Source organism: Protopterus annectens, chromosome 13.part0 (assembly GCF_019279795.1).
Source record: "Protopterus annectens isolate FY-2018-M chromosome 13.part0, PAN1.0, whole genome shotgun sequence".
NCBI lineage: Eukaryota > Metazoa > Chordata > Ceratodontiformes > Protopteridae > Protopterus > Protopterus annectens.
In genome coordinates this window covers 548,666,565-548,687,364 of record NC_056747.1, presented here as the reverse complement: position 1 = coordinate 548,687,364, position 20,800 = coordinate 548,666,565, and the positions used below count along the sequence as shown (strand labels likewise).

Genomic DNA, 20,800 nt, shown 5'->3' with positions numbered 1-20,800 from the left:
CCCTAACGAGGCTACACAGGAGACTTCTTCAGTGGCTCCTGCTAACACAGTGGTCCCCTTCACACTGTCCTATATCCTTTCAGATCCGCATAACAGTGATGCAAACAAGATTTAACTTGGTGGATGAAACCAGAAAAAGACCTATAGAGTCAGCCTTTCTGTCCATCTCGGCTCAAGGCCACAGTGACCACGGACGCTCCCTGATAGGGTGGAGGGCATTTTCAGAGAAAGACGGTCCAAGGCACTTGGTCAACCATGGAGGCCAACTTGCATATCAGTGTTGTAGAACTGAGGGCAGTGCTCCTAGCATTGCAAGCTTTCCAATCCATCCTCCCATCAGGGACAATTGCTATCCAGTCTGCCAACATGTCAGTGGTCTGGTACATCAACAAATGAGGGGGAACCAAGTCCTACCCATTGTGTCAAGAGGCCATGAGAATTTGGCAATGTACAATAGCTTCCAAATGCTTTCTGATAGCAATGCACATTCCTGTGAATTCCAACATGATTGCAGACAAACTGAGCAGATGTATCCTCCTGCCTCATAAGTGGTCCCTCAATTTAACCGTAGCAGCGAGGATCTTCAGCCGCTGGGGCCAGCCTTGCTGCGACATATTATCCTCTCCAGCAAACCACAAATTCAGCAGCTACTTTGCCCTAATTCCCCTGCCGGGGGAGTTTCTGAAGGACACTGTAATACAGAATTGGCCCACGGGACTTCTGTATGCTTTCCCTCCCCTTCTCCTGATCCCACAATTTCTAAAGAAGGCCCTTCAGCTGAGAAGCAGAGTAATCCTCATTGCACCCCACTGACCCTGACAAGTCTGGTTTCCCTTCCTTTGGCCTCACCTAGTATGCCAACTGTGGATTCTGGATCCAACTCCAGAATTAATCTCACACCTGCAAGGGTTGATTCACCTAAACATATCCAGTCTCAAGCTGACAGTTTGGTTTCCCCACTTCTAGTAATTACCAGGCAAAATAACCATACCTTCCCAGTATGTAACATTCCTCTGGCTTCACAGAAACCATCCACCCGGAAAATCTGTCTTAGCAAGTGGAAGAAAGTCCTTATTTGGTCCTGACAGAGAGAACTAAATCCTTGCTCGGCTCCTGTTGCTGTGCTTTTGGAATATTTGTCAAGTCTTCTTCATTCATGAGCAGCAGCCTCCACCATTAGAGTACATTTGTCTGCTATCTCAAACTTCCTATAATGGATTCCAAGACTCATCCTTAATCTCCCATAGTCTCTGTAAAACCTTCTTGAAAGGGGTCTCTCATATCAAACCACCCTTCAAACGAACCGATTGAACCTTTGAGTTTAACACTAGTACTGCAGTCCCTGACTTTATCACCTTTCAAACCTGCTACTACTTGCGATATCAAGTTCTTATTCTGGAAATCCCTGTTTTTAGTAGCCATCACCTCAGCAAGATGCATACCCGAGCTTCAGGCCTTGTGCATAAAGCACCCTTACATGGTCTTTCATAAGGACAGATTATCCATCTGGACTAACCATTCCTTCCTGCCCAAAATTATTTCAGAATTGACAATTAACCAGACCATTGACCTACCAGTCTTTTCCAAACTACTCAAACAAAGGAGAATACTGCCCACATTTGCTGGATGTACATAGACAATTGTGATTTTATCTGGACAGAACTAAATCAGTACGTAAATCAGACCAATTATTCATTTCCTATTTAGGTCCTAAATTGGGAAACTGTGTTTCTAATGTGACCTTATCTAAGTGGTTGAGCAATTGTACATGTTTCGTCTACAACCTAATCAAATTCCTCTAATGAGCAAAGACAAAGCACACACCACCAGATCAGTGGCGACTTCTGTAGCTTTTCACTCAAGGGCTTCAATGGATGATATCTGTGAAGCTGCAAATTGGGATATCCCTCATACCTTTATCACTCATTACAAATTAGATTTGTTCTGCAGGGGGAGAGCATCCTTTGGTTCAGTGGTACTCAGGAACATCCTTCCATAAAGGCTTCTCAGGATATATAATAGCTAGGGACTCTGTCCCATCAGTAAGGGGATGAATGAAGATGAACAGCATTAGATAAAGAAGGTCTATTCTTACCATAACATTCCATCTGTGTTGTTCATCGTCATTCATTCATTATGTCCCACCCTCCTTCCCCCTCCATGGGGCTTCTAGAGGTCCGGATTTAGTCTAAATCCCACATTAGGGGACCTGCTGAGAAAAAGCCTTTGCTTTCTTTATCACGGGCAAACTCAATCTGAGGTAACAGGGAGAGGATAAAGCTTAGCTCGAGAGTTTTTTGGCTGTCATGAGCTTGATTTTAAGGCTGACGCGGTCCTAGGACATAACCGGCACCCATCAATATTGAATGAATGAAGATGAACAACACAGATGGAACATTATAGTAAGACTATAACTTCTTTACACTCATAATCTCCTGTGATGTATTAAGTTGTTATTTTTTAAAATAATAAAGATTATAGCATTATTTGAAACTTCTCTGATATGTGACAACAGATTGAAACAAAAATTTTATCAGTGTTTGTGTTTCATATCTATATGAGTAATGGGTAATTGAATCAAGTTTGTTTTCCTTAGCTCATATATATATATATATATATATATATATATATATATATATATATATATATATATGGGTTCACTTCAATTCACTGAACTTTCAATTCACTGACTTTCATTTCACTGACACCATTTCACTGAAATTCATTTCACTGAAACTTCATTTCACTGAAAGTTCATTTCACTGACAAGTATTATTACAAAGTAAATGGAATATGCCCCCTTCCCCACTGTAGTGCGACCCTGGAGTTAGAATATATAGTTAGGGGGGTGTGGGGGGTGCAGCCCCCCACTTACTTTTCTTTTACTAAGCAATATTATATCAAAACATAAGAATATCATATGCTCTGCCCCCCACACCCCCTAACTATATATTCTAACTCCAGGGTAGCACTGCAGTGGGGAAGGGGGAATATTCCATTTTATTGCTAATAATAGTTGTCAGTGAAATGAACTTTCAGTGAAATGAACTTTCAGTGAAATGAACTTTCAGTGAAATGAACTTTCAGTGAAATGAATTTCAGTGAAATGGTGTCAGTGAAATGAAAGTCAGTGAATTGAAAGTTCAGTGAACTGAAGTGAACCTATATATATATATATATATATATATATATATATATATATATATATATATATATATATATATATATATATATATATATATCCTTTAAATTCATTAGACTTGAAAAAAATTTGTTAAGTGTTTGGCTGAAAATATGATTTTCAGCTTTCTATCCGAAGTGGAAACTTTGTCTGATAAAATACAGTTAAAATCACCAGGCATTATCACTTCACCTTTCATGTAATAGGCTATAGTGTGTAAGTAATTTGTTGCAATCATTAGCTTTAACCCTTGGAATCCAGTAAGAGTTCACCGATGTATATAGTTTACTGTGCTTAACGTACAGTTTTTATCAACATGGGTATCTTTTACTTTAGGCATTACTGGTGAGTACTTCAATAAATGAGCGGCCTTTTTTTAGCTCAAAAGCCAGAACCTTCTAAAACCAAGTAATTCTTTAACAAAAGTTTATTTACATCTTTATTAAGTAAATGCTTTTGCTATATAGATACTATTTGAACTTTATGTAATTGCAAGTATTTGAAGAGACTGCTCCTCTTTACTGGATTATTCTATCCATTAATATTATTAGATATGCATTTAAAATCACACATTTATATAAGAAAAAAAAAACACATATAATGGTCACATTTATGTACAGAACATATATACTTTATGTATAGCGATATGAAATATTTCAGCTATGCACAAAACCTTTCAAACAAATTACTTCATGAAATAACCCTAAAACATTCTACCATGGAATAACATATTCCTAGTTTGTTGAAAAAGAACAAACTACCTCTCAAACTCTCCATTAGATAAAACACTTAGCTTCTGCTTCTGATTCATAGTAATGGCTCATATTTTTAGTATGCATCATCTTAGAAAATCCCGTCAGTGAGTTATTTTGAATAAGAAAAGTTAAACAGGTGTTCAGAATCTTTATTATAAGTTGACCAAACTGAATATCTCTACAATCATTTTTCCCTGTACCTCACATTATCTTCCTGGTCTACTGTAAGGGAGGAAGTCAGTTATTTTCGGTTCTACTGTAGAAGCTTTAGGTTTCAAAATTTTGAATCTGAAATGGCAGAAATTTTGAAAACAAAAAAAACAAAAATACAATTTTTTTTTCATTTTTGCAGGGGACAAGGCTCTCTGCACCCCCACACTCCCTGCTAAATAAATATACCAACTCCAATATCACACTACAGTGAGGAATATGGTAAATTAGCCTTTCTGCACAGTATGGCTATCTCCAGTTAATAGGTTTGAAGTATTAAAACTTCAATCTTATGGTCTCGGACATTTGAAATTCAAAGTTACTTTGAGCTTTTGAAGGGAATCCGTTATTTTCATATTTATTAATGTGTAGGTCAGATGTTTTTATATTTGCTATATTTTATGTATTACTATATGTAAAGTTATACAAAGGATCATACGTTTATAAATTAGTACCGGGCTAGCTGTCCTTGTGGGCCATTCCAAGTCCAGCCAATTACTCCATGTGAGAATCAAAGCTTGCATGTTCTGCTTATAAGGTGAACACCTTAACCACTATGCATCCTTCCACCCTTATACATATATTTATGTTCTTTAACTGTATGCATATGTGTTTATTCTGATCTTTCTATTTCTGTTTGTATACTATGTCTTGTACTATTACCATATTCTTAGGTTTTATATTTTAGTATTAATCCTAGTGTAGAGTATCATATAGTAAATAATTTGTATTTGCCCTTATATATTTGATACTGTTTAATCTAGTACTACTGTTAAAATCAGTCCTATTATTTCCCTTAAATGTTGTGTCTAATAGCAAGTGAACAAACATCCGAAAAACCTTCCCTTTTTAGATTCAAACTTTCCATAATAAATTGTTCTGAGATATTACATTTTGTTGGTAAAAAGAGACAATAACAAAGAAACACAATCCTATTTTTTTTTTTTTATCAGAAATGTCATTCTATAGGCAAGTATATAAATTATCCTTTTGGTATACTGCAAGCAATCCGAGCTGTTTGTAATAACTGACACTGGTTTAGATTGCAGTTCACTCCCGTTTGCTTATTATCTAATTTGTATTCATTGACATCTTAGCATATGATTCAAAATATTATGATTATTAACTTTTAGACAGGAAGAAGTAACTAGGACAGTTCTAAGAATTTTCAGAACTCCTGCAGCATCACAAATGTGCTCATGACTCTAAGCTACTTCATGCTGGTCCTTATAACAAGGGCTTGCAAATGAACAGTTTATCGGCTACAGTGCACACAAAAAAACATTCACAAGTGAATCCAAGGGACTTTTACATTATACATCAAGCCCTCAAACCTTCCAAACTATTAAAAAATAAAAAAGTAAAAAACATTTCAAAAGTATGTCAACCCCTAAAAAAGCTATTGTATTTAAAGAAATAACATTTAATGATTCGGTAAGCACTATTTGTATGAGATGTTTAATATAAAGCAGACTGTCATTTTTTTTAAAGGCGACCTGGAATATAATTATCTTGCATTAAAAGAATGACAGTTGTGTGATCCCGGTTTAACGTCTAAAAGTTACTGTAATTATTTGATAACATTCCAATAATTTTTATATATGTAAGAAACTATATTTTTATACTTTCCTTATAATCTAGCATAACTTTCCTGAGTGCTATTGTATGTCAAGTATACTACCAGTAGCAAGCATTTAGAATTATGAAGTAACTTCAAAAAGGCATTAAAAGATACTGTCTACAGAACTCATGGCTCTGGTTCAGCCAAAACCCAACCTAATTCTGCCATTCCCTGCTCCCACCCCTCTCTTTTCACGGCTTCCTCTGATAGTTACCCCTTCCTTACATCCCCGAAAGAATTGATAAGACTGTAATATACTGGAATTAACTGGAAACAACTGAAATGAGACTGGAATGAAAGTCTTTAATTACCCAAGTGTGTGCTGAACAGGTGCCAGTCTCTCCTTTATTGGTCAAGCCTTTCGTACTTTCAAAAATATATGCTGCAAATAAGGTAGTTCGGTTAATAATGCTTTATTAGATGTTAACAATATCTAAATACTGTCTTTAATAACAGTGCTGATAAACAATAATAGTCTGTAGAAATTCTGGAGTGCTAGATAACTGTAACAGTGCTGATAAATATATCCAAAGTTTCTGCATGTATATTTTGATAATATCAAATGAAACAGTCTTTTCGTCTTGAATAGTATAAATATTTAACCTATCTTATGTACTCTGGATTGAGCGTCTGTTCTGCAGTCCAAAAACTTGCTTTTTTCTGACATCAGTATGACTAATTACTCATATAAAATTGTCAGCAGTACCTGACAGGGTAAACTACAGATTTTTCTGTCTGTGGTATTTCATGCAGATGGAGACTAATTCCTCTTCAAGATATGTGAGAAGTTAAGCTTAAAAAGTGGGTGGGCTTTGCCCTCCTTTGATTTCAAGGCAAGGAACTGAAAGATCTGATGATGTTAATCTTTGTTCATTCATTACTGATGGGTTATCGGTTCTGTCTTCGGAACTGAGCCGGCCAATATCAAGCTTGTGTCAGCCAAAAACTCTCGAGCCAAGGTCCTACCCAGAATGCTCTGCTCCCTTTTACCTCAGATCTCATTTGCCGCACTGCTGAACAGCTGTCAAGCCACTCTCTCAGCTAAGTGTCTAATTTTTTTGACAGTTTATATATTATTACTCTAAATTTTTTCCCAAAAGTTTCTTCTAATATTTTCCTATCCTATTGCACACTTTAGACTCTCTCCCTTTAGTCTTTTCCCTTTATTACCCTCTTTTCTTACCTTGTGGTAATTCTCCATTACCATCGTTGGTAATCCTTTCTTTTCTCTTTTTACCTTTTTCTTGGCTAGCCGTTATTCTTCCTTTTGCTGCTGTGCTTCTTCTCCACACCAGCTATGTCGGATAGGAAAAGTTCCGTTGTGTTCAAGCAGTGCAAGGATTGCAGCTGTAAGTTACCACTTTCTGATGGCCATGACTTATGTGTCTACTGTCTTAATGTCTCCCACTTGACTGTAGATCCTCCTTGTGAGATTTGTAAAAACTTCTCTACCTCAACGAGGGGAAAAGTAAATTAATTTTGAAAGGTCTCCTCAAGTCTCCTTTCTCTGATGCTATTTCTGGGTCGGTGGGCTCGCACCTTCCTGTTAAACCTCGCAAGAGGCGTTCTTCCTTCATTCAAGTCACTCCCTTCTTCTCCCTCTGGAGATCATAGGGAGTTGACTCACAAGAAGGTGAAATTGATTACTACTCCGGCACTGCCACCTGTGACCCTGTTGGCTCCAGGCTTGGTACTGCCCCAAATTATCCTGACTATAGCTGTGTCTCCTTTATTGAAATCGGCACCAGAGTTCTTGGTGCAGACAACTACAGTTCCGATACTTCTGTCGCAACCCCTAACGGCACTGTCAATACATGTTCAGTCCTGTTTGGCACCATTGGTACAGTCACCTTCGGCTCCAAGTACAAGTCTTCTGTACTCCATGGTGCAGACTTTTTCGGCACCAACATACACTTCAGTGCAGTCCTTTTCGGTACTATTCTTATTGCCGGTGCAGACACTTTCCACTACGGCACTGTACTCTTCAGGGCAGACCTTTGCGTTTATGGTGCAGATGCCTTCAACTACTACGGCGCTGACATCTTCGGTGCAGACTTTTTCCACACAGTTTTCTTCGGTGCAGACTTCATCAGCTCCGAGCTGTACACCTATTGAATTAACGAGGAACAAATATTCCCCTTCATTGGATCCTTTTGCAAGCAGTCAGTATAGTCCTTTCCTAGAAAAGCCAGAATTGCCATCAGCCTTCTCCATGAGGTCAACCAAGAGTCTTTATGAGCAGGATGTGTTGCGGCTTGTTGACCAGAGGTCTCTCAACCATCGGAAGTCCATGTTCCCTCTTTCAGGTGAGCATATTTTGCCTCGTACCCCAACATATACTCCTCCTTTGACTTCCACTCAAGTCTCTGAGCCTATTACTCTGACAGCAGCTTCCCTCCTTCCGACTCCAGTAGTGGATCTCACTTTGGATCCAGAGTCGTCCTTGTTGCCTTCAGTGCACTGGGCTTCGGGCTCTTCTCAGGCCAATGGCTGTGCTGTTGGGGAGGGCATTCTTGGCTCCATGCCGATTTTTCTATGGCACTTTCCAGGGATGCTCCGTCTCTTAAGATTCATGGTCTCCTTGAGACTCCTGGTCTGGGGGCGGACTCTGGGCAGGGTGTGACCCCGGTTTGAGGGTGTCTTGCTCTGTTCTGGGCTCCCATCCCTCCTTGGGCAAGCCAGCTTTCCAGGCCATGGAGAGGGCGCTTGCCTCCGCTGGCAAAGCTCATTTGTTGGAGTCCTCTCCCAATCTCTGTGCCGCAGCTGCCATAAGTTTCATCTCCTGGACACCGGGCACAAGAGCCTTAGGTCTCTCCTCCTCAGGAGACCCCCCCTCCCCTCTTTGCAGTCTTCCCCAGAACTTCCCACTGGGGAAGCACCCCGCAAAGCATCATGTAAGAGGAAACACATAAACTCCACTGAGGAGTCATTGAAGATACGGATTTTGATGACTGGGAAGGGTCCCCACGGTCACCCTCTGATGAGGTGTCCTTTGGTGGCATCTTCAAGATCCTTAGAGGGGTGACTGGAAGTCCTCTAATCCTTCCTCTGATGAATCCATATTCCTGTAGGCTTTTTTGTGCCCGGTCACCCCGCCTGCCGATGAGCTCGTCCAGCTCATCATGCAGCGTGCATGGAAGGCTCCTGATGCCATGGAAACGATACCTAAGAGGCCAGATAAAATATTATTGCCCCCCCCCTGCTGAGCACCCCCCCCCCCTCCCCAGTCATGTGGTCTTCCAGTAGATGCTATGGTGGTGGCAGCTGCTACTAAGAAGGATATGGCAGAAGAGAGCCAAACTGTCCATTCGCCCAACAAGGAGTCCAGGGCAGTTGACTGATTAGAGACTTGCTTCATTGACCTTCGCCATAAGGTCTTTTAATTATTTGGCAAATTTTACCAGGCTTCAGCGAGATCTTATCAAGCAGCTCTCTGAAACCTTGGCAGGAGCTGTTTCTGATAAAGTCCATGATAATGTGGCTTCTCAGCCACTCTAGAGTCCATTTCCAACTCTTCCATGCTTCTTATTTCTCACGCAGTGGAAGGGGCAGCTAGAGCAGCAGGCACAGGTATAGTAACCTGAAGACATGCTTGGATGTGCCTTTGTGACTTTGCAGACTCCTTTAAGGCTTCCTTCATGAATGCCCCTATAGAGGCCGCATTGTTTGGCCCTAAAGTCAAGGATACACTGGCATGGTGCAAACAAGATGGCAAGACCTTGTCTGCCATTGGTGTCAGACACTCCACTCCTCAACAATTCTATTCCAGAAATGAGAGGAGTAGAAAGATCTGGCACAAGAAATCACAGGGGTCTTTCCAGGATGCACATGCCGAGTTTTCCCCTAGAGGTAGAGGAGGAAACTCTAATGGAAGATCCCCCTTTCTGGGCAGAGGAGGTCGCGAAACCGGGGTTCCAGAGATTCTTTCGCTGGCCATCCCTATCAGCGCTCCTGAAGTGTTGCCCGACTGCTCACCTCTGGAAGCATTCGGGCTTCGTTTCTCCTTGTACCCTGCTGCCTGGCAAAACATAACAACCAACTCTTGGGTACAACGGATTATATCCAGAGGCTATCGCATCCCCTTCCATCTTTGCCCAGTCTCATCAAGAGTGTTACCTGACGTTCCATCCAGTCAAAGGGAAACACAAAATCAAAATGCTGCTACAAAAAGTCGTCCAGATGGCCCCTCCCAGACCAGATAGGATCCATTTTTTACTCAAGGTTCTTTTTAGTGCCAAAAAATGACAGGGGACTGGAGACCATTTATGGATCTCAGTAGACAAATTTGTAAAACAGAGAAATTCTGGATGGTCACTGTTCAGTCTATCCTTCCCCTGCTGGAAGAAGATTGGATGTGCTCTGTAGATCTTCAAGATGCGTATTACCACATAAAAATGGACAAACGCTCAAGAAGATACCTCTGCTTCCATATAGGAGCCAGTCACTACCAGTTTCAAGCTCTGCCCTTCGGTCTCTCTACAGGCCCCAGTATGTTCACACAATACATGGCAGTGGTCATCGCTCACTTGCAACTTCAAGGATTCCAGGCATTTCCATATATAGAAGACTGGCTCCTTACCACCGCCAACAAGCGTCTACTGGTATAAGCCCTGCAGTATACTCTCTTAACAGCTGGAAGCCTGAGAATCACTGTATATTGGGAGAAATCCAACACAACCCCAACTCAGTCTTTGGAATTTATAGGGGGTACTGTTGGACACGAGAAATTGCACAGCATCCCTTCCAGAACACAGACTTCAGAGAATAAGACAACAAGTTCATTCGCTGCTCTGTCATCACAAATCCCCAGCTCTATCTGTACTTTAGCTACTTGGGGATCAATGACAGCTTCGATTACCATTGTTCCTCTAGCCAGATTCCACATGAGACTTCAGTGGCTACTTCTCACTCGGTGGTACCCTCTACAACATCCTTTGTCCTTTCAAATAAGTATAGCTCAGAGATGCAAGGAAGATTTATTCTGGTGGACATCTCAAAATCCCCAACAATGGTCTTGCTCTTTTAACTCCCATCAGCCGATGGCCACGGTGACCATGGACACCTCCCTGATGGGGTGGGGGTCTGTCAGGGAAACTCGCTCCAAGGCACCTGGTCAGAGACAAAGGCCCTTTTGTAAGACTTTCTTGAAAGGGGTAATCCACCTAAAACCTCCCTTTAGAGAACCCGTACAACCTTGGGATTTGGCTTTGGTCCTGCAAGCTTTAACAGCTCCACCCTTTGAACCTGCGTCTTCTTGTGATGTAAGATATATCTCTCTTGTGATTGCAGTCACATTGGCCAGGTGATTGTCAGAATGTCAGGCCTTATGCATCAAACCTCCCTATCTTATCTTCCATAAGAATAGGGTATCACTGAGAACCAATTCCACCTTTTTACCAAAAGTGGTGTCAGAGCGATCTATCAGCCAGTCTATTGATCTCCCAGTGTTCTTTCCTAACCATTCTAACAAGGGAGCGTATTGCCTGCACTCCTTGGATGTTCATAGGCAAATACGATTTTATCTGTACAACAGCTTTTGCATCTCCCATCCAGCAAGGGATTCTTAGGTTCATAGGTAGGTACTAGGCTATTGGCCCTAGGGCCTATATATGCCTAGCCAAACACTACCCTGGCTTTTGCCACCCAAGAAAATTATTTTCCTGTGCCCCTGTCAAGCAGAGCCACAGAAGTGATCCCCGGGGTGAATTTCCTATCTCCAATCCAATCATCAAGATTTTTTTTGAAGAGTGCTAATGAGGAGCTTTGTTTGATATAGATAGGTAGTTTGTTCCAGAGTATGGGAAGTCTCTGGGACAGGAATCTATCCCTCCAGCATGTTCAGTTTATTGTGGTGACAAGGTTTGGGTCCCTAGAACATGTAGTTCGGAGGGACTGGGATTTCTTTACATGGAGCATGCCCAACAGCTCTGGGTTTGACATAGCTTTGTATGTTAGGCAGAGATCACCTCTGAGTAGGCGATATGTGACAGAATAAAGCTTGAGTTTTTTGAAACGGTCTGCGTAGGGCATCTGTTTGAGGCCAGTAATCCTGTTTGTGAGGTATTTCTGTGGCCTTTCCAGTTATTGTAATGTCTTTTGAGGTACATATCAAAATGGGCGTTGTACCCTGTAATGAGTCTAATGAATGATGAGTAGAGGGGAACAATGACCTCTCTTCCTGGATGAGAAACCTTTTGTGATGAGGTGTGCCACGTAGAAGGATTTCCTAACTACTGTGACGATGTGGTTATCAAAAGAGAGACTACTGTCTGCCTATGTCCCAAGGTCTCTTTTCACATTTTCGGTGTTAAGTAGACTACCGCCTATGTGGTAGTTCATGGTTACAGAGTTTTTGGATGTGACTAGGGTGGACAGGATTAGGAATAAGTATATTAGAGGGTCAGCCCAGGTTAGAAGGTTTGGAGACAAAGCCAGAGAGGCAAGATTAAGTTGGTTTGGACATGTGCTGAGGAGGGATGCCTAGTATATTGGGGAAAAAGATGCTAAGGATGAAGCTACCAGGTAACGGGAAAAGAGGAAGGCCTAAGGTAAGGTTTATGGATGTGGTGAGAGAGGACATGCAGGTGGTTGGTGTGACAGAGTAAGATGTAGAGGACAGGAAGAAATGGAAACCGATGATCTGCTGTGGCGATCCCTAACAGGAACAGCCGAAAGAAGATGATTATGATGATGATGACAATGCACTTTTTGGCATTGAGCTTGAGACCATGGCTTTGACACCAGGCATCTGTCTCAGTGAGGCCCTTTTGTAGGGTGTCCACATCATTAGGAGTTTTGATTATGGCTCCTAGTTTGAAGTCATCTGCGAACTTTGTTAGCCAAAGACCTTCTGTGTTAGCCTGTACTTCAGAGAAGTAGATACCAAACAGGAGAGGACCTAGGACTGAACCCTGTGGTATTCCACTTATCACTGGTCTGAAGTTGGATTTAGAGTCTGCTACTTTCACAGTGTGGGTTCAGTCAGTGAGCCAGTTGGCAACCCATCCTCTGACATAAGAGATTTATACCTAGTTTAGTGAGTTTGTCTATAATTTGAGTGGGGGGTGGTGTTGAAAGCCTTGGCGAGATCTAGATTGGCTGTGTGAACCACCTTACCCTCATCTACGGCTTTGGTGACCGCTTCAAAGAAGTCTGTCAGGTTTAGGAGATATGATCTGCCTTTTACAAACCTGAACTGTGTAGGGTCCAGAGTTTGGAGATTACCAATGTCATTGTTTATAAGTTCCATGATGATGCGCTCTATAGCCTTGCAGACCAGGCTCGTCAGGCTAATGGGGTACTAGTTCCCAGGGTCTGTGGTGGCTCCCCCTTTGTGGAGTGGGATAACCATTGCCGTGCGCCATTCAGTGGGCACAAAATCTGAGGTGTGGCTAAGATTGAACATGGTACTTAGGTGGGGTGCCAGTTCATTCTGCAGTTCATGTAGAACGCAGCCTGGGATGTTGTCGGGTCCCATGGATGCTGTGTTCTTGGCTTTGGAGAGTGTGTTTTTTTACCTGTACAGCCGTGATTACAGGTACTTTGCAATCTTCCGGTATAGAGATGAGCCCTTTACGGGATGAGAGGGGGTAAAGTTAGCACTGAACCTATCTGCCAGGATGTTGGCAATATCAGTTGGTTCTGTATATTTAGTGCCATTGTGCTGTAACTCAGAGCAGATCTGAGTATTGCCATTGAGATTCTTGACATAGCTATAGAATGCTTTGTGGTTGTCTTTAGAATCAGTGGCAATTTTGTTTTCATAACTAGCTTTGGAGGATTTTATGAGGGATCTCAGCTTCTTACTGAGGCTGACCACGGAGTTCCTCCAATTATGGGATTTTACTGTTTTTTGCAACAGTATCTTCTGTTGTAGAGTTTGTTTATAGCAGGGGACCACCAGATTGGCTTCCTTTTTTTGGAGGATAGCATCTTGGTTCTGTTAGGTATTGTATGATCTATGCACTCATGTAAGTGCTTATAAAGTGCAATTGTATAGGATTCAGCAGTCGTATCTCTGTTGTCCATCAGCATGGGTGTCGTGAAGTTTGCCACTTCTGTCTTAAGCGTGAAGTTGGCTTTGGAGAAATTTTTTACGGTGGTTTCCCTAATGGGGGGGTGGGGTTGGGATGTGGATGTCTAGGGTGATTTGAGTATGGTCTGATCTGACTGAGGAATTGACCTCTGGTGTGGAACACCGGTTGCCCATGTTTGCTAACCAAGTATAGAAGTACCTGTGCAGGCAAACCATGCAAAGATTCTAAACTTTCTATTTCTTGTTACATATGTGGGTGCTAAACTTGTTGTATTTTATTGTTCTGTAGAGATTTGTATCCCTCGCGTCTCAGTCCAGCTAATTCTGAGTTTGTTCACTAACACACTGCATTCATTAAATTCTTGTAGACCGTACTTGTCTGTCTTTGTTGTAGCTGTGTCTTGTCTTTCAACTGTCGTCTGTCATTTCTGGTCTTGTCCCTCCATGAGCTCAAATCTGGTATTCTTGCCTATACTCCCTCTCATCCCTGACATATCTTATCTGGTTTCCTGGAGGCAGCCCAAACTTTCCTCTAAACTTTTCCCATTGCATCATGTTCACCTGCTGTAGAATTTGTACCCAGTGCTTCAGTTCCTTTCTTAATTCTATCAATATTTTCCTTGCTTGTCCATGTCTTCTTTTCTGTCCTTTTCTAATATCCCAATTGGAGCAATCTCTCAGTAGTGGTCTTGTCCCTTTTTTGCTTAACACTATTACTGTCTCATATGCATGACTACCTACATGTTTATTTTATTCCCTTATTTCCTGATTCTAAAACCCCAATCACTTTAGGTCATCTTTTGGCTCATTTTGTCTCCTTGCCATCCGTTTCCATTTCACCCGATAATAGCCTTCCATTTGCTTCAGATAGATTTGTCTAATTTGCATACTTCAGTAGTATTTTTGTAATTCACGCATTCCCAATCGCTCACTTATAGCAAAATTATTAAATCCTACTGGACTTCAGGTACCTTATTCTCCCAGAAGGCGGCTTTTAGCTCTTTGTAAATATGTATCCACATTTTTGGATTAGGATTCTCAAAAAATTGCTGTCCTACATACAAAATTATGGGTACTATAAACATGTTTTACTGTCTGGACCTTGCTGTCCATATTGATAAACACAGGAGACTGGAACTTGCCCAGGCTTCCTGTGGTGGTGGTGGTGGGAGGGGGGCAGTTAATCTTCTTGCAACTTTTCAACCATTTGTGTAGCCTTAAATTTGGGGATTCTGGGCCTTTTTTTCTGGTTTCCCTTTCTTCCTGTTGGCATATTTGTTTTTCAGCACCTTTATTGAATTATCACTTGTGACACAGGCAAATTTGCATTTATATAAAAGTAATCAAACTGTATTAACAAGTTCACGTTTACAAACATACTTCACATATATTACTATACATCATATAACCTAAACAACATTACATAAATTATTAAATTTCTTCCTTTTTTTAAACAAGAGATCATTACTTATGATATAGGCAATCATACATTTATATAAATGAAAACAAACCACACCGACACAATCTTAATTGCAAGCATTTTACATCACAAATCATATTGACAGCCTCTGCAGTTCAAACATTATACATCACTTGTAATCTACCCAATTATTTTCAGTCAAGAATTACATTGCTCATTTAAGGCCTTCCTTATTTTAAACCTCATTCCTCCCCTGTAGGTATTGTTCCCACAATTCCCATTTTTCCTATGTAGTTTGCTCCTCCCCTTTTCTAACAGTATAATTTCCTCTTGGCATCTTGAGAGGGTGCTGTATTGAGATACTAGTTTGGCAAGATTTTCACTAGTTCATTTCAGGTATACTTTATCAGTAGCACCTCTGTCTGCTAAATATGGGTCTATGTAATGTGGTGAGGGAATTTTGCACATCAGTGGTGCTTTGTTCTTTGAGGAGCTGTTCTCATTGGCACTAAATTAGCTTGATTTGACAGGTGGTTATTGGAGTTTCAGGTGATCAGGGAGAGAGTTCTTTACTTTCTTTCTTCCACCCATTGCAGCATCATCTGGGCTGTTCTTGTGGGGGCTGATTTTAGGGAGATTAGGTCCTTTGGATGAGGGGTGGTTTAAATTCCTGTGTACACGTATATATGCACGGGTTTATACAGTTTTAATATAAAATATTTTTGATACATAGTTTTTAATGATTGATACAATTATATATGTTGTAACTTGAGTATGATATTGCTTTTAGTGAGTAATAATTTGGGTTAGCTTTATGAATTTACTGTATTTGATGAATTTTATTTATTTGTTATGTTTCACCTTTTGGCTGTTGTCAGTTTAAATGTGAGCAGTGTTTGTCCAATGTGTGTGTGATGTCACGTTTGCAGAGTATTTAAACTGTTTTTTGCATTCAACTGTTTGTCTGAAGAAGTTTGCTGTACATTAGCAAACAAAAGCGCTTACATTAATTTACTTGTGGTTTGAGCCTTCATTTTTCAGTACTGTTTGTACTTAAAAGCATTAAAGGAATTATTAGTCCCACTGATAGGGGAACTCTAATCTATACGGTGCAGCTATCTGTTTAGTCCACACACTTGCAGGCACTGATGCATCCAAGAACTCAGTCTAAGCTAAACGTTTGTGTTGATCAAAGCAAATCAGTCAAATCAAATCCAGATGATTTCCATTAAGACAGGGCTGTCACTGGCAAAATAGCTGTATGCTCATTTCAGGCTAGTGCAAAGATCAATCAAATCTGGATGATGAGTTCCGTTAAGACAGGGCTGACACTGGCAAAATAGCTGTATGCTCAGTTCAGACTAGTGCAAAGAAAAATCAAATCTGGATGGTGAGTTTCATCCTATTATCAGCCTTTGAGCTTTTTATAGGCTTGAACAAACAGGTTTGGCTGATGACATCCAGATCATAAGTTTAATCATAAACTGATGGAATATTTTAGAAAATTACAAATCATTTCCTAAGTTGTAAACAAGTCCTGTAATGTCTGTTTTTTATGCATTACTTCCTCTTCTAAGAGAACAGTTATCCCATAGCTGACTGCAGACTTGTGATAGTTCCTCTTATTTGACTCTGTAAGCTGATTTTTTCAGGTTAATCAAAGTTTAGTGCACTAAAGGTTCAGTAAGCAAGGTTTTCACTTAAAGCATGTGTCTAGCATATTTTACAAAAAAGCTATATGCAGTCCCATAATGTAAGTGTTGAAATTTCATTGTACGCAGGAGTGAGGTGGTCGAGGCACCTAATAATTTGGGCAAGCTGTGTGGGCCCATCACAGTTCCCTGCAAGTTTGGCAATTATTTTCTAGTACATGGTATCAAAGGGTGTGTGCGCATCCTCATTGCTGTTTGTTCATTTGCAGGAATATGTTCACTGGTGGATTATGGGGTAGAGACTGTTGGACGAGGGAATATTTGTATGCTTATGTCATCGATGCATTACAGCACAGTGTGCATCATTACAGGCACAATGCTTTGTCTGACTGCAGGGATGTCTGAAAAAAAAGATGCCAAATTCTGATCATTAGAAGTTTTTTTTTTCTATAGTGGCTATGTTTAGTGCATGGAATTTTTTGCAACCTTATGACTAGTCTTTAAAATAGTCCCTGTATTTCGTTTTTTGGTCTGAAGTTCTTTGTAATTAATTCATTGATGAAAATTGGATCATGATGTTTCATTTTAACGTGGTAGATTGGACTATATAAGGCCATTCAACACATTTTTCAGAGTTGTATCTTATAATGTGTAGGTGCTTACACAGCTGTTAAGTGAAATATTTTTCATGTTTGATGTCAAACAAGCACATGGTCTTCATATGATTGCTTTGCATTTGTAAGTAGACATTTGGTACAGGCTAAACACCATCTGTTATTTGTATTTTCTTACTTCATTCCTTCTTGCCAACTTATTTATCTAGGTTTAATATTGCATTAGCAGTCCATATAAATGGAGTATAATGAAAAACGTGGTCCATTGTTGACTCTCTTCATGTGATTCAACTGTCGATTGTTGGAACAGACCAGATCCGACCTCTGTAGTGACCCTGAAGCTTTTTGGTTCCAGGGCTCTGACTCCTCCCCAACCCATAATTTCTTGGTCTCTACCCTACAACCTCAGATCTCATTTATCACCTGAGGTATTAGATTGTGCTTCTAACAGCTGTATTACATCGTATTCTTTGTGGTACCTTTTGTTCAACTCTTCCCTTGCTGAGAGAGTTTTACTGTCTAGTTTATTATTATAAAGCTTGTTAGATATTGTAAGTGTTTTTTTTCTAGTTCGTGTATGCATTTAGAGTTGTTGGCAGGATAGTTAAATATTTCATAGATCTTGCAGAGTAGTTTCTTAATGTTTTAGGGTATTTCCAGCTTTGTCTTTTTTAACCTTGTATTTGCATCTAAATAAGCTAGATAAGTTTCGTCAGCCAATAATTATTTTTGTGTGTGTGTGTGTGTGTGTGTGTGTGTGTGTGTGTGTGTGTGTGTGTGTGTGTGTGTGTGTGTGTGTGTGTGTGTGTGTGTGTGTGATCCCGACATCCCACAGATGAACCGGATAAAAATCCAACAACATGGATCTATCATTATGATAAGTGCATAACTTCTGTTTTTACCACTGCGGACTAGTGGTTCACTCAGTTGAAGAACATAGTAAAAGTTGAGGGAGATTGCATCAGGCTGGAAGGAGCAGGGTAAGATGTTATCTGCGGGAATATTTCTTTGCATAACTGTTATGTGCTCAGTGGATGTGTCAGCAAACGTACAGGCCCTGTTAAGAATATGAAGACAGATTGCAGTAGAAGCAGAAACAAGTAGGTGGGGAAATGTGTTAAACAGATGGGGCTGACATTTTTTTGCTTTTGTAGTCTATTTTTATAATGGGTAATTCAGAAGTTTTGATAGAGTTAATCCGGTATGAGCGTTGAAGCTAGAAGTCTGTCTGGGGGTATCTGTCTGTCTTTGAAAAATCCTGTCTCGGTGGTAGAAGCCAGTCATCAAATGGGCTGGCTGAGGAGGAAAGGCTTGCGCAGGCATTCATTTGATGGTGCTACTTTATTTGGAAGAAGGCGATTTGAGAATTTACAGTTGATTTTTCACTGGAAGTGACCACAGTTAGAAAGATTTTACTACTGGAGAGTTTGAAAGCAAAAAACATGTTGTCTGTACATTCAAGCTGATGCATGTGTAGATTCCGGCTGAGATTGTGAGGTTGCAGAGGAAAAATAAGGATATCTTGGAGGAGCACGGTGTAGTGATCCTGACTTGCTAGACCTTGGGGGAGCATTATATGGTGATCTCAACTTAATGAATCATACAGATACATGATATTACTTGATGTTTTCTTTTCGGTTTGTATGGGTTACTCAGGGCTGATGCATCACAGGGTCCAGAGCAGTGCACTGGAGGAGTGTTATTGGAACCTAGAGGTCATATTTAGTCCCCTCCCAAAAAAAAAAAAAAAAAAAAAAAAAAATTTTTGCTGTCCTTACCTGGCAACCACATGTTTGGTATCTGTTTTTCGTTTTTCAACTTTAACTTGTTATATTAGTATTCATAAGAATTAAACTTGTATGTTTTTGATTTTGATGGCTTTTGTGGCAGAGAATAGAGTGTATATTAATATCTGTATGGGAAACAAGAACATGCAGATGTTTTTATGGGTTTAATGATTGGAATCAAATGGAGGTTTACAGAGGATATAAAAAGTGTACACACCCCTGTTAAAATGCCATGCTTTTGTGATATAAAAAAAGGGACCACAATAAATAATTTCAAAAATTTTCTCACCTTTAATGTGACCTATAACCTGTGCAATTCAGTTGAAAAACACAAATCTGCTAGGGGAAAACAAAAAAAAAATAAAAAGCGTACAATGAGCTGGTTGCATAAGTGTGCACACCCTTAAACTAATACTTTGTTGAAGCATCTTTTGATTTAATTACAGCATTCAGTCTTCTTGGGTAGGGGTCTGTCAGCATGGCACATCTTGACTTTGCAATATTTGCCCACTCTTCCTTGCAAAAGCGTTTCAAATCTGTCAGATTGCGAGGGCATCTCTTGTGCAAAACCTTCTTCAGGTCACCCCACTGATTTTCTATTGGATTTAGGTGTGGGCTGTGGCTGGGCCATTCCAAAACGTTAATTTTCTTCTGGTGAAGCCAATCGTTTGTTGATTTGGATGTATGCTTGGATTCATTGTCGTGTTGAAAGGTGAAATTCCTCTTCATCTTTAGCTTTCTAGCAGACGCCTGAAGGTTTTGGGCCAAGAGTGACTGGTATGTGGAAATGTTCATAATTCCTTCCACCTTGACTTAAGCCCCAGCTCCAGCTGAAGAAAAGCAACCCCAAAGCATGATACTGCCACCGTCATGCTTTACTGTTTTTTTGGTGATGCGAAGTGTCGTTTTTGCTCCAAATGTACCTTTTGGAATTGTGGCCATAAAGTTCAACCTTGGTCTCACCAGAGCATAACACATTTTCCCATATGCTTTTGGGAGACTTGCTGTATTGTTTTGCAAAATTTAGCCAGGCCTGGATGTTTTTCTGTGTAAGAAAAGGTTTCTTTCTTACAACCCTACCTCATAGTCCAGACATATGGAGAATACGGGAGATTGTTGTCACATGTAGTACACAACTAATACTTGTCAGAAATTCCTGCAGCTGTTTCAGTGTTGTTGTAGGTCTCTTAGCAGCCTCCCTGACCAGTTTTTGTCTTGTCTTTTCATCAATTTTGGAGGGACGTGCAGTTCTTTGCAACGTCATTGTCGTCCCATATTTTCTCCACTTTTTGATGACTGTCTTCACTGTGTTCCATGGTCTATCCAGTGCTGTGGAAATTGTTTTGTACCCGTCTCCTGACGGATACCTTTCAACTATGACATCCCTTTGATGCTTTGTAAGCTCTCTGTGAACCATGGCTTTTGCTGTAGCAGGCAACTGAGTAAATGTCAGGAAAATCTTACTAGGACAGCTGAACTTTGTTTGGGGTTAATCAGTCTCTCTTTAATTGATGGCACGTGAGTT

The 20,800-nt window shown here is 40.4% G+C and overlaps 1 protein-coding gene across 2 annotated transcripts in view; it reads left to right on the top strand.

The window, feature by feature from the left end:
* The window catches only part of MYBBP1A (MYB binding protein 1a), a 1,224,315-nt gene that overhangs the window by 289,676 nt on the left and 913,839 nt on the right, over window positions 1–20,800 (top strand). The gene's annotated exons all lie outside the window — the stretch shown is intronic.